General features: G+C 34.9%; 1 protein-coding gene across 38 annotated transcripts in view; it reads right to left on the reverse strand.

Annotated features, from left to right (window-relative positions):
• Positions 1–16,533, reverse strand: part of TCF4 (transcription factor 4) — a 366,024-nt gene that overhangs the window by 80,634 nt on the left and 268,857 nt on the right. The gene's annotated exons all lie outside the window — the stretch shown is intronic.

Below are 16,533 nucleotides of genomic sequence, written 5' to 3' on the forward strand. Positions count from 1 at the left end.
GCCTAATTTTCTAAATAAAGCTGGAAAGACAAACCACTGAAATCCAAAGAGTCAAGGAAAGGATATTAGCATAAAGGAAATATATGTGAAAATTACAGCAACAAAGCAGCAGGAGCAATAAATATAAGTAAAAAAGAGTCAGTGTGAATGGTGGAAGTTGTGAGTAGTAAAAGAAGCCGAGAAGGAAAGAAGTTCCCAAGGTGGTCTGCATTTCATTCAGTGAAGAACACAGTGTGAAAGAAACATACTAGGCAAGCATACAGAAACGACTGAACACCAGAAAACATAAACAAGAATATAGGAATTTGATGGGAGAGTAAGACGAATAAACCTAATGTAACAGAGATCAAATAGAAATTGGAAAACAGAATGCAGTTTGTCAGAAGCATTTAAAAAGTGCCTTAAGATATGTAGAATTATAAATATAATTTTGCTAAAGGTATGCTAAATAGCACACCTTTACAACCACTATAGACTGAGGAGATTATATGAAAATAATATCATGCATTTCTTGAATCTACTTCCTAATTTAAAAAAAATTGTCCCAACTTCCAAGATCCATTTACAATTGCATGACACAACAATGAACATATCACACAAGGGCAGAATTCCTTGTCAGGAATGAACCAAAGTAATGCAAATGGTAGTTTTTGGGGGCACACTTCATTATCCAAGACATTCAAGGTATTAAAGGAATATTCATGCAAGCACCTCACCCAAGACCAAAGGAAATCTTTGGTCCTTGTTCAAAACGTTCAATCTACTCATGAACTAGATATGGGAAGGATCAGTCAAGAAAATGTGATTTAAGAAGAGAACATTTGTAGTGTTAGCTCTGAAAGCCTGAACAGCCTTTCAAGCTCCTGGCATAGTTTTTAACTCAGAAGAGGATCAACTTTGTTTCAATGATAAACCAATAATTGCATATTTGGTGGAAAAGTCTACAGCTCTGTCAAGCAGCAAAGGAAGCAGGGTGACAGCAGTTTCAGGTGCCGGGACACAATAAAAACAATGAGGAAAGAAAATGTTTGCTTTTTCTGTCAACTGAGATGTCAGTACCCATTAATAAATCTATCTGCTAAATCTACTCTTATTCATGTGGGACATCACCAATTTAAAGTAAAATAAATTATCTTTAATTAAATGGAATTGTCGTCTTCCTCCCGCTATCATCCCCAATTATTACATCCTAATCAGCCCTTTAGGGAGAAGGCAAGAGAGAATGCTGAAAGGCACATTGACTATAAACAATTTCTCTTTCTGCCAACTGGTAAAATTTTTAATTTTAATTATTGATTATAACCATAATTTTTCGATCTAAGTAATGAAAACCACAAAAATTCTGTCATTTACGGGGGAACACTGTACACGGTCACTTCCAAATTTCCTTTAACTCTTTCTCTGTGAAAATTTCCAAAATCAGAAGAAATCACTATGAACTAAGCAAATTATCTATTTAAACCTAATCTATTACTTTTATTTCCAGTATAAAAGTACCAGTTTTAATTAATACTCCAGAATGCATAGCACTAACTGAATGCCAGCTATGATGTATGTTTTGGGTTGTTAAGCTTTCACAAACTAGGATTATGGAATGGTATCAATTTATGTTTAGACACGAATGGTATATACACTTTAAATATTAAGACATGTAACTGGATAAATGGAGGTGGGTGATCTTATTACCAATGCTTACGACTTCCTCTGCCCCAGTTTTCAGCTCCCCCAATTCTCTTCTTTTGTAACTTCACCCAAATTCTAACAAAAGCAATCTGTATTTCTAACCAAGTGATTCATATGAAATATATGCTATTATCAGTTTCCCTATTGATGGGATCACGCCCTTGAAAATAAATGAGGAAGTCAACAAGTAAATGAAGTCGTGTGTCACTCCCACTCCAAAGACACAGAGGTGAACTATTTTCCCAAGAGTGACAAAGAATGAATTTAGGACAACTGGGCACATCATTTACGGTGCCCCTTCTGACTCTACTCCCAACAACCAGGTTGGATTTTGTTTGCTTCACTTGTTGTTATCACTATAAATTTTGCAACGGAGGGTGAGGAGTTTTCTTTTCACTTTCCATGTAACAACAAAATCAACCACTGAAATTGGGAAGTGAATTATTAATTATTTGTTCTACACAGAAGATAAATGTATCTAGAATAAACAGGTAAGGGTGTTGACTGTTTTCTGACTGCTTAGTGTTACTTTTAAAAATGTAATTTTTTCAGGGTGTAGTACTGTTTTCATTTAGCATGCCTTTGAATTGCCGCCTACAGAAGTAAAAAAAGAAACCACAGCTATACAAGCCTGCTGACTTTCTTATAAAAGAACCAGTTTTAAACTTGTTTATACTACTGATTCCAAATGAATTCAAGATGGTGGCTAGTTAAAGAAAGCGAGCCCATGCCAGGGAGTTTGATCAAAGAACTTCAATTCAGCAATGTTCAGTTTTAATTGACCACTAATTAAGCTACATTAGTCTAAGAAAGGTCTGTATCACTTTGAGTAATAAAGAAAAGAATTAATTCAACCCTGTGTCAGTCAGCTTTAGTAAATTCATCTGAAAGCAACTTCTCAAACGACAGCCATGAAAGAGGTGTCTAGTGTTAAATGCCAAATGTGGTCTACAGAATTCAGAGAAGACCAGGAACTCCGTTTTCAAGGGTATTTGTTACTTTGCTAGTGATGTCACCTTGCAGGTATAATTATCTTCATTACAGATACAAAGATGTCAGCTTTACTCCCTGGGTTGCAAAGGGTTGCTTTAAAATTGGATTCAAAACATGGCATCATACCAGCCACAGTTTTAACTTTCCTGTATTCTAGACAAAAATAGAGTGGATTTGCAAAATCATGAGAATTTTCAAAGGCTTGGAACTCTCCTTCTGGGAAAAGTGAGTTGAAGACTGGGTGGGGGGCAGGGGAAATAAAACAACTGCAATAACACCACCAAAAAAGCTCATTATAATTAGGAACCACAAGCTATGACAACCATGACAGCAGCATTAAAAGTCCATGTGTTAAAATAGTTCATTTCTGAAAATCCAGTTGCAAAATTTTTATTTTCCCACACATTGTACATCAAATTTTTTTTATCCACAATTCTGATAAAAAAAGCTTTTAGGAAGAGGAAAAAAATTATAAAGCAGCAACAAACTCCATTTCAGGATTTAACATCAAAACGTAAGATATAAGAAAACACTGCTTTACAACTTGGGTGTTTATGACTGGTAAAGTCCTTCGCCTTAACTCAGAGGTAAATGACCTATGGTCTTATGACAAAAGCCAAACAGTAAAAATATGTTTAAATTTTAAAAGTAAACCCAAATGTCAATGGTACGCTGGCTTCTATTTTATATTAATTACCTCTGTCCTCCAAGCCTGAATGAAGAGCACTGGCTGTTATATCACTGAAAGCCATAAGGGTCAAATACTCTTGAGATGCACCCTGTGGCCTCAACACACATTATATTTCGTCTTAATAATATTTGGCAACCAACGACTGCATTTTCTACAATAGTATTTAATAAATAACATTTTGAAATCATTCTGCCAGTACTCATTAAAATGCACTTGTTTGTGAAATGCAATAGTTAGCTCTATGAAACCAAAATATTAATGCAAATTGGAATTTCTAAGTTTAAAGTCATATTTGCATAACAGGAACTAAACGTGGCACAAGCTGAAAGAGTGCACAGCACACAAATGCTTCTCAACACCATAATTATTACCAATAAAATGATGGCTTATATATACCATTAGAAGCCCAAGGCATCTGCCAGTCTGTGTCACCATAGGCTTCCAGTGCTCCCAATGTCTAGACTGTAGCAATGAGAGGATGATGGGGAAAGCTCTGGAATTGTCTTACCTGTTAAAGTAGCACAGGTACAAGGCACCAACAATCTCATTCCCAGTGCTTAATAATAGCCTAGGGCTAGCCCATTCATCTATTGCCACCTACGGTTATCGCTGAAAACCAATTAATATGATTTTGAGTGCATGTATGAATGAACATGGTCTTCAGCACCATCAACGCTAACTGGGCACATTTGTGCAACTTGGTGATGCAGGGAATGGAAAGATACTACGTATGTAGGTATATACTTACTTAAGTAAACTACGAATAATGTCCCACAAAACTATTTTAGACAGGAGTAACCTTGAGAAACGTAACATTAAAAAAACATTCAATACTTATTGGCTCATTCCACAAATATTATCTGAGCACCCCTAAATGCATATTGTTGTGCTAATCTTTGAGGGGAGGATAAAGGGAGCTTGTTGGGAAGATGTGACACAATTTTATAACAACACGAAGTCAGGTTAGGGACTAAACGACTGCTAAGGACAAGATGGACAGACGCTTTCATTTACTACGAAGAAATACTTGGATTATGTGAGTAAATACATATTTTTTTAAAATTTTAGATTCAAGGGGTACACGTGCTTGTTGTTACATGGTATACTGCATGCTACTGGGGACTGGGCTTCTAATGTACCCATTACCCAAATGGTGAATATTGAACCCAATTTAACTTTTGATAAAAATACTACTTTTTGCTAAAACAGCAAGAGCAGAGGCATGAGCTCCATGAACTTTGGCAGAGGCCAGCTCTCTCAGGAGCATTCTACCTAAAGGTCTTGTCTAACTGTACATATGGACTTATGCCCATATGGTGGATGTGATACATTCATTTGGCTGCATAAACATTTCATGGTTGTCAGCGATATGCCAAAAGGTCTACAAAGATGCATTAAGACATGGTCCCTTCTGCTTCTGCAGGGTCTCAATGGCTGGAGATTCAAGGTCCCCACTGTGTGCAGACAGGCAAAGGGCTATATCCTTTGAAAAGTCTGTGTAACTCGAGCTCCAAAATTAAATTCAGTTGAGATAAGCATTCAGTAAGCTGCTACGAGGTAGCACTGAAATGTCAATTCCTACATCAGATATTTGACAATAAAGCTAAGAAAAATGTAAATATATCCTATTGGAATATATAGCAGCAATGACTCTATTCTGTCACGACCTACATGATCTTGAGCAAGTTATTTAATCCCTCAATGCTTCCATTTCCCAGGCCGGCACCTCCCCATGGAACTTTCTACAATGACACAAATATTCTATATCTGTGCTAATACAGTAGCCACTGATCACATATGAAAACTGAGTAACTGAAACGTGGCTAGTGCAACCAAGGAAGTGATATTTTAAAAGTTTTATTTAATTCTCATTGACTGACATTATTTATTTATTTATTTATTATTATTTTTTTTTAATTTTAGAGACAGGGTCTTGCTCTGCTGCCCAGGCTGGAGCACAGTGGCATGACCATGGCTCGCTGCAGCCTCAGCCTCCTGGGCTCAATGATCCTCCTGCCTCAGTCTCCTAAGTAGCTGGGACTACAGATGTGTGCCACCATGCCAGGCTGATTTTTTTTTTTTTAACTTTTTGTAGAGACAGGGTATCCCAATGTTGATCATGCTGATCTTGAACTCCTGGGCTCAGGCGATCCTCCCGCTTCAGCTTCCCAAAGTGCTGGGATTACAGGCATAAGCCACCGTGCCTGGCCTACGTTTAAATGTTAGTAGCAACATGGGGCCAGTGGCTACCTCACTGGACAGGCCAGGCTTTGTCTGTGAAATGGGATGATGACTCCTGCATTACCTATCCTACTGGGGTGTAATAACGATCAAATTAGAACTGGGTTGATTTTACTGGATATTAATTATTGCTACAATATTTTCTGTAAGCTTTAACTGTAAGCCACTTTCCTAATAATTAAAAGTCACAGTAAGATTGGTTTTATACTCCCTAAATGTCTGAGTTAAATACCACACAGGCAAGCTTCCTGAAGCATATTCTAAAAACACTGTGTAAGCAAGTTATTGTTCTAAAATTATTCAGAGGGACATATGGACTATAAGAGAAATACTGAGAATGCAACACAGATAATCAATGATTGATCAAAAATAGGTCAATACTCCCTCAAATAGTTTCACTTACAGTAAATTCATGATTTGAAAAAATTACCATCTTCCAGAAACAGAAATACTCAAATCAAAAAAATTATCATAAAAAAATAGTAATCTTTATTACTTGTCTGGCACACAAAAAAATGTTAAAATTTTCTTTTCAGTTGCTCACTTTGAGTACAGACAATGCTGTACAATAAAAGGTGGAAGACAGTTCAAAATAAATGCCAGTTTAGGGCAAACTTATAAGATGGTTAGAGATGTGATATACAAAGTAAACCTAAACACATCAGTCTGATTTTACTAGAATGTGTTGTACCAAGCTGGACAGGGAAACAGGAAGAGTGAAGTGCAGGGTCTGAGAATGCCTGTGGGAAGGAACTGAAATTCCATTAGCTAATGGGCCAAGCAATAAATGAAAGCATATCTGTACACCAAAGATATACTGCAAATCAGAGCCGCCATTCCTTTGCCCAGCCTCCATCTCTACTCTCAATAAACCTTGGAGAACTTTGTATATCATGGAGAGGAAACTGAAGAGTGGCACAAGTTACTGTGAGGCTTGGCAACTAGCTCCAAAATGTGGCATGTAAGGAGTGAGGTCTAGAAGTTGGCGGGTGTAAGACTCAGTCACCAGATCCTGCCACCTTCCTCCACAGGGTGCTAGGGAAGGAAACTGAGGTTTCAAAATCACTTCTGTATCATGGCCAAGAATTATCCACTTTGAGGGGAAGTACAGTGGTAGCAATGAGAGAGGTCCCCAGTTGTGAGGAGGTAAAGGAGTTGCATTACTGGGAAAGCTGAAAAGAACGTCTTCAATGTTGGCTTTAAATTTTAATGTTTTCTTGATAACAGACGATATGATGTTATGCAGTTAATGATGATGTAAACAATGTCCATAACGCCAAAAAACTTAAAACATAATTATTAATTAGTTTCTTTATGCTAATTTCTTTTTTCTACTTTATGTCCTGTAGGGTAAAAATGGTAATACACTTCTTCATTTAGGATGATTCAAGACAAACCAATAGTTACACTGATAGAGGGTTCTAAACATTTTAAAAGGTAAGACATAAATATATGTTTAGGGTATGCAGACATGTGCATTACTGACTCAACATATTCTAACAGCTGCTCTGAAGCCATTCCAGTTGGTTCACAAATAATGTACAATATTTAGTACACTATAAAATCTCATGTTTTCATAGTAAAAGGTAGAAATACCTAGGCAATGCTATAGTGTGCTACGTCAAAAAAACAAAAAAATAAAAAAATAAATAAAAAGAATGTTTTAGAAACAAAAGAAAAAAGGAAAGAAAAGAGAAGGAAAAGGAAAAGGGAAATAGGGAAAGAAAACAACAAAAAAAGGTAACCGCTATAAACGCCTCCCAATGCCAAGATTTAATTATGGAACTTATTGTGACATTATTTAATTCTTAAGGTCCAGATATATTACTTTGCAAGCAGGACTTCCCAAGCTCAGCACTTCTGAGAGTCTGTCTTGCGCACTGTTAAGATGTTTAGCAGCATCCCTGGCCTCCAGCCCTAGATGCCAGTAGCAAGCCCCTGCCTGACCCCCACAGTTGTGACAATCAAAATTGTTTACAGATATTGCCATATGTCCCCTGGGGAACACCCCTGTTCTAAAAATATATGTTTGTAATCTTAGTCTGTCAGCAACAAATATCCACTTTGATTTTCTTAAATCTTCATATAAATAACGTCCATCTCTAGTGGTATCTTCTTTCAACTAAACAAGGAAATAGCCACTGACACCCATGATCACTTAGTATGTGATAGTCTGACTTTGTGATCTTATGGCGCTCCACAGTCTTAGTCTCTAACTTTGAAACAAGTAATCTATGTTCACTCTGGAACTTTTAGAACCAACTCTATAGCAGTCTTGATTATGTGATAGCAAATATTTTATCATTTTCAACTAATAGCTCTGAACTACATGCAATAATCAAAGTAATACTCTATAAAAATTTTCGATGAATAAACAAGTTTGAGTAATAAATAATTGGCATTATCTATTACTGTCTAGTTACGAAATCTATCCATTTATCTACTCACCCAACCATACTTTCTCCAATCCAGCCATATATTCATCATCATAAAACCTGTCATGCTTTCAGTTCTGATTGAGTTACACAGGTAAAAAGCCTAGGACCAGCCAAAGAGTTTAATCTACATAGCTCCCTATTGGCAATGCATCTGTGAAGACACTGTTATCTATAAATAATTCCACATCAGGCCAGCTATATGTTTTATATACTACATCATCTAACTCAAAACAGGAAAATATCTTAATGTATAAATGTGTTTATGTTTTCTTAAATTGGTTAGTTTGTTAAATACAGGTCATCTACTGACAGATGCGAGATTCTAATATGGATTATACTGAGAAGGTAAACATCTAAATAGACCAACTGAACCCAGGAATCACCATCTAACTTTAAAACAGGTTCAATGGATCTTCAACGTGAAGATTAAAAATGCATTAAAGATTCCAAAAACAAGTGCTAGCCTAAAACTACTTAGCCATGATCCATTTGTCCTTTTTCATCTGTTTTTCCTTTTTCATCATCTAAAGACAATGGAGGAAAAGGACCATAAAACCAAAACTTCCTTCATAAGAAACAATTCAGTATGGTTTTGCATTTTTCAATGTCATATCTGAAAGGTAAAGCAGTTTCTCTAGTCTAGAGGTTAGGATATCATAATGATTCATGTAAGTCATCTTTCTTGGGGTTAATTAAGGAAACTGAATCCTAAATGATTTTATCAGCAAAAGTGACACTGCGAAGTTGGGCCAAGAGGATCTGCTATTACAGGAATCCTTTAAAATGTAAACGCGTTTAACAATCATGCATCTATTTCTAGCAGTTTTAGCTCATTCCCTGGAAGCATGCAAGAGGTGTGCTGCACTTTGCAACCTCTGGGAAGTAGGATTACCAGATTCACATCAACACATCTAATTTTACAGTTACCTTATTTAAGTTTTTAATACGGCACAGGTCTTTTTCTCAGGTGTTAATAGAAAAATCAATTTTAAGTCACAACAGCTGTGATCATTTTAAATATCACAGCTGTCATGAGTTGAAAATAACCAATTTGAGCATACAAGTTTCTGCTGCAAACGTAACAAAATGGAAATGTGATGGAATTTTATCTTTTACTCCCTCTGAAGCTGAATGTCTAATACAAGGGTAGAGTAATAACTTATTTGTTTTAAAATAAAATCAGGTTCCCATTTCTTTACTGACCTAGCCAAAAGATGGCTCAAAAGAACAGAGAAGAACATCATTTTTAAGATAAACTCCTATGGCAACTGTGGAACATGTTTAATTATGGAAGTAGTATTAACTCAGGAAAGAGTGAGTTAAATAGTTAATATCAAAATTGAGAGTTCACTTATGTAAACGTTTTGCTGTGAAGCCGGGGGGAGATTAAGTGGGATCCATGCTACATATTAAGTGTTATTAAAATCTAGGAATTTAAATTATTACACAGGACAAAGTCTAAACTGATAGGAAAACAGTGTTAAGTTGTATCTCACAGAAAATAATGGCATTGTATTCATTTCTTTGCAAATTCAAACTAGCCATTAGATGGCATGAAAGAAAAGTTCCTCTCCCTCCCCCTTCAATCCAAATCTGATGTCATTATGTTTCAAAAACTACAATGACATACCTAAAGAACTCAAAATTTAAAAAGAAAAGGAAAGGACAGAGAATGCATTATTTATTCTACTAGCTGAAGAAAGTTTAGATTTCTCTGTGTGAAATGAATTACGGGCAATGAACACCCAAGAAATTCTAGAATTATAATAACAAACAATTATTGTCACCTATGCTCCAGGGAAGAACCGGGATCAAGTATTTGAGAAATGATATTGCATGATTAATACAAGGAAGAACTCAACCAGAAGAAAAGTATAATCTTACACCAAAGCCTTGGTAATGTTACACAACTTTTCCAAAATGTTTTCAAGGTCTCCTAACATCCTGATATATAAGTAGAAAATAAAAAATTGAAAGTATTTTCATCTCAGATCTTCAATCCTACGTCAATGAGTTTGACATTTCCCTCACCCTCCCTTACAAATTCAGAGCAGAGATTAAAAGTTGGCAATGTTTGCAACTAAAAAACTTGTATGAAAAAAGTTGACACCAATCCCCACCCCATTTGGCTTTGGGAAGTTTAGTGCAGCAGGTAGAGGGAAGCCCTAACATCCTCTATTATTTGCATATTAATTTCAAAGCTACATGAAAAACACTGTAGTCTTTTAATCACATCAACACACAAAAAGGCACTACAAAGTGAAAGTACACTTGTTACACATTTATCCCAACCCCCACATCACACAAAGGAAGCCGAAGAAAACAGCATCCATCCAGCTCCTTTAATGCTGAGCCTCCACTTCTGTAATAACAGGTGCAGAAATAATAATGTGCTGGCCAATCAACTTTTGCCTCTGATTCGTCAGTTTAGCTTAATAATGCCACTAGGAATGTAAACATTTCTGCAATTTATATTTAAAAGTCAATAAAATAATGGGGTGCAGAATTTATCCTTTTTAATTTTTTAAGTAATACATTTGATTATTTTAATCACGTCAGTACTTAACTGGATAGGGTTTAAATATGCATGTAACATCAATTTAATTTGTTTTATTCGTTAGAAAAGCTATTGAGTCATACCGTATTTATTCTCCTTTAAAAAAAAAAAGATCACACATTCTAGGAGAAAGGGAGTACAGAGCACTTGTATCTTGCTTCCCTTCTTGGAGATGGGATTCTGGTGCCTTCCAAATGTCTTTCAGTAGGAGCATTTTAAAATGGTAACCAAAGACGTGAAGATCCAATACACACTCACTAGATGGCTGACAATAAAAAAAAAAAGAATGTTTCCATACTGTGGATAAACTTTATTGGGCTACAGTAATAGTACTGTGGTTGGTAAATGCATCACGTATTTTTAAAATGGTGTGAGAGTTTTTCCCAACATAGCAATTCCCACTTAAACAGGATCATTATTGGTGCAGTCATTCAGTACTCTATAATTCTCACCCTTAGGTTTGTGGAGGTGAAAAAGCCAAGTCAAATGTTAGCCTCCACTGTTAACATCCCCTATTCATTTTCAGGTCAGCTACAATGGAAGCAGCTGGAATTCAACTCTCCCCACTCTCTCCTACCAATTACCTCAACGTGCCCTCTCTCAAGATGAGTGTAATTTGGTCTCTAGGAAAGCACAGAGCTAGGTCCCTGGAGGATACCAGCCAAAGCCTGCATTTTTTCGGTTGAGCCTGAAATTAGACCATCATCTACATTGCTCCCACCTCTGACTTCTCAGGTGTTCAAACCCACTCTTTAGCCCCCTTTTTTTTAGGTGAGGAGAAGAGTTTAAAGTAGTATACTCTCCTAAACAGAATGTTAGAGGCGTAGTGTCTCTTTTTTGCTGGATTAAATACCTCAATGAATATGTGCAGATTTAAGAAATTAGGAAGAATAGGAAGAAAACTAGGTAAACAGGAGCAACACAGCATTTAGAGACAGAAATATCAGAAATGTGACCTATTAAGTTCTAATCAGAATGTGGTACTGTGCCATAAATACATCTGCAAATATAAGGTTGTAGTTTGGAACCAAGTCATGGATCTTCAGCACTGCAAAAAGGAAAGTCTCCCAAAGTTTAAGTGCAGTTCATGTATAATTCTCAAACCACTTTCAAGCTCAAAACCAATAAATTTCACCTTAAGAAGTGTTCTTCAGAAGAAAAAAAAATTGTTTTGCTTAATAAAATGCCATGGTATCTACATACCTAAAACGATATGATAATATGCCAAATAGTTTATTATAGAATTTGAAATGTTATAAAGCCTACAACTATGGACATTTTCTGAAAATTCCAAGTATAACTTCCAGTAGATCACTTCACATTAAAGGAGACAATTTTATACAAGTATCTTTTCCACTTTTGTCACTATTGATCTCTTTTGCATGGTATACAAACAACTGGTTTTTTTTTTTTTTTAGGACTATGAGGATTTCCTAAATAGATTATAAATATTTTATGAATATACAGATATCCCTTTTTTAAGTAATCAATAATGTTTATCATATATAACTTTAGCCTGTGTCATTTTAGAGTTATGTTTGAAGTATTAAGGGCTAATAAAGTGCAATTAAACATATAAAAACTGGAAAAGCCTTAAAACTAAAATTACTATTAAATTATATTGACTGTGAAAAATTAGTTATTTTGTAACTCTGATAATATTGGAGGGGGAAAAAAGGCCCAGTAATCTTTTGTGTCGCCATACTGAAATTCTCACAGGTACAAGGCATGCATTTAGGTGAGCTGTGCACAGCAAATATATGTCTCCACTGTATTATCTTCTTAAGGCAAAAGTAAATCTGAATTCAAACAACTTTTACAATTGCCAGAACCACATCTAAAATCTCTAAATTTTCTGAATGAGAAAACGAGAGATTCATTTAATAGATCCCTGATGGCAGCATGTAGACCATGTATTTGACCTACAATAGTGATTCTAAAGAACTTAGACTGCAGCATTGTTTTCCTTAGTGGCAGAGCAGTAAGAGAAGTTTCAAGTAGGCTTGGAAACACACACATACAAAATTCATCATAATGAAATATGACAGTGTCTAAAGTCCAACTATGATGAAGCCATTAAAAGATAAGTTATAAAGGAAGACATCACTTATTCTCAAACCTCCATCGTGGTACTGTAATTTAGTAGAAACAAAACAACAACAAAAAAAGCCGAATAGGGGATGTAATGTAAACCACATTTATAGTGGAACAGGAAACAAATGATTCTTCAGCACAATTTCCTGTAGATCAGTTGGAAAGGTATTTAAAAGACTGCATCAGCTATTAGATCTTTTTTCCTGACCACTTTTCTCCCCAACCCTCCTTCCCCTATCCCAATGTCCTTCCTCCTAATTCTGCCTGAAACAATGCCATCACCTAGCGACAGAAGGATGCTTATCCATTACCAACACTATATTTAAAATGCTTAGACCTAGCAGAAATTAGGAATTAAATAAAATTAACCAAAGATGTAACTGATCCATATTTTTTTCCCTGAGAAATTAGCCTCACAGAAATGTTCAAACTGGTATCTGTAAATCTCATGCAGGGATTCTGAAAATTTAATCAGAGGCAGGAAGACAAGATGTAGCCACAATGTCAAGATTGTCTGGTGAATTTTTTCAGCTTAAACGTAAAGAACAAAATCAACATAATTTTGTTTTAAAGCAATGAAGCATAAAAGAAAAAAATAAAAATTTCATTGTTTTTTTAAATGAGTAAAGTGCCAACTACATAAAAAAATAAGCTCACAAAAAAGAAGTTTGTCCTACATGCTTTCTCTTTGATATGTTTTATTTTATTGAACCAGTGGGGAATTTTAAAATTCGATTACTTTGTGGCCTAAGCAAATTTTTGCTGTGTAATAGCAAGTAAACAGCAATTTTAAAAAATAAAGCATTTATACTGTCTGCTTTCAATTATAATCATGGTTCTGAAAATAGTAAGTATATGAAATATATTTTTAAAACGTCAAATGTAATTTGCATAGTTGACACACTACTGGAAACTTTAAAACCCAGTGGCTACCTATGTCCTATGTGTGGCTGCTCCAACCAACTATGAGGTTTTGGGGGGGAAAAAAGCCATATGTAAAATGTACTGAAAAATGTTATTAGTGGTGCTATTTAAATATTAATATTTTTTATGTTAGCACTTCCTGTGATAAATGAGAAAAAACTAAATTCTTCATACTCCAATTTTTAGCTTTAAAAAATTTAGGTTGCTGACTGATATTGTCACTTATCTATACAAAAACTTTCTTCTAAGAATACATTTCCCAAATGAGAGATTCTGATATTCAAATATTCCTAATTTTTCACCTGAAGCAGGACTCATAACATTATTTTATTCTTTGGCCTTGATATCAGAAATAATTAACATCCAGTTTCATCTCTGAACTTTATGGACTTGAAAAGCTGCATAATATGACCAACAGTCAGAATATAAACATAAAAAGCTCATTACCATTTACTTTCCGAGATCTGATGATTTGACAAATAACTATTTCAAAACAACTACTTTGAAACATGGTTTGAAGCTTGTTAGTATAAAGCAAAAAGAGCAATTACAATAATTATAGGTTTCTCTATACGGTTTAACACATGCACATGCTGGCGAGAGCTGATGATGTGATCTTAAATTACCATTACGAGGAAATTTTGCCACTTTTGTTTTCAATTTTATTTGCCATAATTTTATCTTTGTGGATATGCTATATTATTAGATATGTGAAATTTGACCAAATAATCACTTATTAAAATTCTTATTCAATGAACATGTAAGAAATTATAAAAATCAAAATTTAGAGCTAGAACTACACTTATTGTAGAGCAGGTAATGCCTAATACTTCTCATAGCCTGAATGAGGACAGACACACTGGCACACTTTGATATAAGCTTGTATTTCCAACACAAAATAAGTTGCTGATTTTCTCTGCAAAAAAAAATCTGTTTCGTAGTTCAGAAGTGGTGCTTTACTTTTTTTTTAAGCTGAGATTGGGATTCATTTGTATTTAAACCTCTGATGCAGAGGAAAAAAGATCACAAAAATTATTTGGTCAAGTTCATTAAACTCTCACCCGAGGAGAAACTGATTTTTAAAAATACATTCTGGTTTATATCCAAAATTTATTCTTTGATAGCTCTTGGGTTATGATTTTTTGTTAAGTATTTGTTTCAGAGTCCACACTTCTGGACAGGTACCGTTGTTCACAGAAACAAGGAAAAAATTTCTTGTGGGATATAGACATGGAAACACTTCATAACTTAACATAGTAAAAAAAATCACGTTTTCTTTTGTTTGTCCTAAAATATTTATATTTCTGCTAGAAAGTTAGAGGACAACTGATTTTACAAACCCTATAGTTGCCAGTTCATAAAAGAAGAAACCATAATTGTTGTAATGTTTAATTATATTCTTCCCACAAGCTAAAATCACTGTGTTTTGGAATGATTTTCCATTTTTCTTCTTTTGTTTATTCACAGGGAAAACCTGCTTCCTCTGGCCTCTCTCAGTTCAGGGAGTTCAAACTGAATTTAAACAAGTAATTGACTTGTCACTGGGAAAAAAGAAGGAATTCAGTGCTGTGTTCTCTTCAGAGGAAAACTTGTGCAACAAATAGCTGACCACACTTAACTCCAACAATTCAGGTTCAAACACACATTGGTTAGACATGCACATACACACAAAAACGCATAGATATTCAACTTCCAAACGATAAGTGAAACTCAAGAAATGTAAAGTCTCTTCGATAGGCATTTTGAACAATTAACGCATGGTATACACAATCTCCACAACATGTCTGGCACCAAATCAAAAGCCGCTCAATGCAGAATTAGAGCCAGCAGAATACACACTGTAGAATAAACAAAAATCTGCTTCCTCAAAGTATGCATGAGGGCATTTTAAAAAATGGTATAGAATTGGCCCCTTCCTTGGGACACACACAACTGGACTTTGCTGTCTGTTTCACGAAGTTAAGATGGACAACTGGTAGCCATCCACAGTTTCAAAAGCTTTCTGCTGGTGTTCCAAATGGCTATTTTTTTCTAACTATAATGTATGTACAATTTGCCTCTTTCCAGTGTTTGAATCAATAGAGATATACATCACCAGATTTGTTTTTAATAAACGCCTTAAAACAGTTCCTATAAATACATTTCCTGTGACAGAGCGATCTTGATTTTATGAGTACCATCCTCTCAAAAAAAAAAAAAAAAAATCTAACAACCAAAATATTTGGCAACTGAGAGGGCATATTAGTGATATGATGTCATATTCAGCATTTTCTTACGGTGGAGGCAACTGGCAAGCTGTGGGAATGGAACACATATTTTTGAAAATTCCTTTTGGCTAAAAGTGAGTTAAAAGATACAAAACCTAAATTAAAATTTTGTCAGTTCAGATATTTAAGATGTAAAATTAACAATTAACATGTAAAAGTCACATAACTTGTAATCCTGAAAGATAAAAACCATGGAAACATATTCTTTTATAATGTAAGTCTTTCATAATGGATAAGGGCTATCTAATCCCTGAATCTGTTTTGCTGCTTCAGAGACACTTTTGCTTACTGACTAAGATGGCATCCTTCACATAATTTTCATTAAAAGTGCTTTAAAATGAAAGGTGCTGAATATGTTATGTATGAGAACATCTAAAAGATAATAGGCAAAAGTCTTAGCTATATATGAGTAACTACCAATTGCAAATCATGTACTTGTTTAAAAAAAAGATGTTACATAATCCCAATATTTATGTTTACAGATTTAAACACTTTGATCAAATCACAGTGAAAACCATTTGTTTTAAAATTATATTTCCCTTACCACACTTATTTTAATTACACCGTGTTCTTTTTTTAAAAAAGATAAAAATAGGATAGCACTATGAACTTTTGATGATTTACTTGTACTTTTCAAAATAAAAG

This window comes from Papio anubis, chromosome 19 (assembly GCF_008728515.1).
Source record: "Papio anubis isolate 15944 chromosome 19, Panubis1.0, whole genome shotgun sequence".
Classification (NCBI taxonomy): Eukaryota; Metazoa; Chordata; class Mammalia; order Primates; family Cercopithecidae; genus Papio; species Papio anubis.